We start from the raw sequence: 3,193 nt of genomic DNA, 5'->3' as shown, positions 1-3,193 counted from the left end.
CCATATGAACAACTGCACCTGCATTGTCCATGTGTCTACATGTATTGTCAAACATCGAAACTATGACCAAGACTCAAGCTTGGTCAAACTAGTCAACCTTGACCTAAGGGATATTGCACCAACACACTCAACTTCATCATCATGTCGGACTTAAGTCCACCTGCAGGGTTTAACATGACAATCCTTATGAGCTCCTCTTGGGGACATTCTCAACCTAGATTACTAGGACACAGTTTCCTTCTATAATCAACAACACACACTATAAGTGATATCATTTCCCAACTTATCGGGCTTATTGATTCATCGAACTAAATCTCACCCATTGATAAATTAAAGAAATAAATATCAAATATATGTGCTTGTTATTATATTAGGATTAAGAGCACACACTTCCATAATAACTGAGGTCTTTGTTCCTTTATAAAGTCAGTATAAAAGAAACGACCTCTAATGGTCCTACTCAATACACTCTTAGTGTACTAGTGTAATTATATAGTTAAGATAAACTAACACCTAATTACACTACGACCTTCCAATGGTTTGTTCCTTTCCATCATGGTCGTGAGCTACTATTTATAATTTATAAGGTACTGATAACATGATCTTCTGTGTGTGACACCACACACCATGTTATCTACAATATAAATTAATTGAACAACTACATTTATCACAAATGTAGACATTTGACCAATGTGATTCTTATTTCTAGATAAATGTTTTATACCAAAAGCTAGGCTTTTAGTATACATTCTAACAATCTCCCACTTATACTAAAAGACTAAGCTGTCATATCTGCTGCCATACATCTGATTCCCAACCCTTCAACATGCCTTTCAAAAGCTCTTACCTTAAGGACCTTAGTGATATGATCTATAGGTCAACATCTCCTGCAATCACTTTCTCGTATTGGGTAGTACTTGCGCTCTATTGTGTTTACTTGCCTTATAGACTCATGGTTTCTTCGAGTTTGTTACTGCACCATTATTATTACAATAAATTGTAATAATCTTTGGACAAACTAGAAATCATATCTAAGTCTATCTTGAGGTAATTAAGTCATTCAGCTTTTATGGCTACCTCAGAGGCTTGTCATATACTCAGCTTCTATGGTGGAGTCCAGAAAAACACCTATGCTTATCACTCTTCCATAGTTATGACTTTTCCTCCTAAAGTAAACACAAAACCCCGAGGTCGACTTATTATTGTCCCTATCCGATTGGAAGTCAAAATCCGTGTAACCCACAGGGACCAAATTAACTGCCTTGTAAGCTAGCATATAATCTCTAGCGCCTCTAAGGTACTTTAATATATGCTTTACTGTAGTCCAATGTCCTTGTCTAGGGTTACTTTGATATCTGCTAACTATGCCCTTGGCAAAACAGATTTCTGATCTCGTGTATAGCATACATTAGGTTGTCTAACTGCCGAAGCATAAAGAACTGCCTACATGTCCTCAATCTCCTTTGATGTCATCGGAGACATCTCTTTAGATAAAGGCACTCCATGCTTAAAAGGTAAGAAACATTTCGAGGAGTTTTGCATGCTTAAAACGAGCAAGGATTTTCCGATGTATCAAGCTTGGGATAAGTAAAATATATTTTTTCTTTCGATCCCTTATTACTTTGATCTCAAAAATATATACATTCTCCCAAGTCCTTTATATCGAATTATTTGGACAACCATACCCTTACTTCTGACAACATTTTGATATTGTTTCCAACTACCAAAAATGTTATCTTCGTATAGTACAAGAAATACCACAACGTTTCCATCACACCTTTTGTATACACAAGACTTATCCGTTTACTCAATAAATCCATAGGTCTGGATTACTTTGATAAACCGGATGTTCCAAGACCTTGAAGCTTTGCCTTAGTCCATAGACTGATTGAGCTTGCACACAAGATGCTCTTAGCCCTTTGCAATGAACCCTTCTGGTTGCTTTATATGGATGCTTTCATCAAGACTTCCATTAAGGAATGCTGTCTTGACATCCACTTGCCAAATAGATAAAAGAATCCGGATAGACTTAAGCATGACTACCAATGAAAAAGTTTTCTTTTTCATCAAGCCTTGCTTTGAAAGTTACTACCTTCCTTTCTATCCCTCTTTTCCTATTATAGACCTTTTTACACCCAAAGGCTTTTACACCATTTGGTGGTTCTACAAGCTTCCAGATTTTATTAGAATACATATATTCTAATTCTGTTATTCATTACTCTTTGCCAAGATGTTGCATCTTTATCTTGGAGTATTTCGTCATATGTCCGGAGATCAGGTTCATGTCCTCCAGGGATCGAGTCCAAAAACTCTCCCAAAACATGAATCTTTTTAGGTTGCCTAACAACCCTCCCACTACGATAAGGCACTTTCTACAATTGTGTATCATTTGTGATACGTGTTGCAGTTTCCTTATGGTATCTCATCTTGTACAGTTGGTACTAGATTAGACATGCCTTTTATTATTTCCTTAAGAACAAATTTTCTTATGGGCACATGGTTTATTACATAGTCCTTTTCTAAAAATTGGTCATTGATGCTAACAATGACCTTCTGATTTTTAAGACTATAAACCTACTTTCATTTTACTAGGATAACCCACAAACAAGTGAATTCCTGTCCAACTTATCATTGTCTCTCTTCTGCATATGTGCTGGACTACCCGAATCCGAATATGCTTCGAAATAGGCTTACGCCTATTCAGCAATTCTATATGAGTAGAGAGTTCTGACTTTAGAAGGTACTATATTCACTCCCGTTTCCAGAGTATATCCTTAAAATGATTTTGATAATATTCTTAATAACTCATCAATCTACTTATTTCCATAAGAGTCCTATACCTTCCTTTTCCTACACCATTCTGTTGGAGTGTACCAGGTGCAGTTAGTTTGGATTGAATCCCTACTTCTGATAAATGACTCCTAAATTCTCCCAAGAGGTACTTGCCACTACGATCTTACCGTAGTGTCTTGATACTTTTACTTTGTCGTTTCTCCACATCAGCCTCGTACTCTTTGAACTAATCAAAGCACTTAGACTTGTGGCACATCAAGTAAATATATCCGTATCTCAAATAGTTGTCTATAAAATAGATGAAATATTTGAAACAACCTCTTGCCTGGATGCTCATAGGATCACACAAATCAGAATGAACCAATTCCAATATATCTTTGACTCCATACCCCTTAGACTT

The sequence above is a fragment of the Zingiber officinale genome, chromosome 9B (genome assembly GCF_018446385.1).
Source record: "Zingiber officinale cultivar Zhangliang chromosome 9B, Zo_v1.1, whole genome shotgun sequence".
Taxonomy (NCBI): domain Eukaryota; kingdom Viridiplantae; phylum Streptophyta; class Magnoliopsida; order Zingiberales; family Zingiberaceae; genus Zingiber; species Zingiber officinale.
This window is presented reverse-complemented; position numbering follows the sequence as displayed.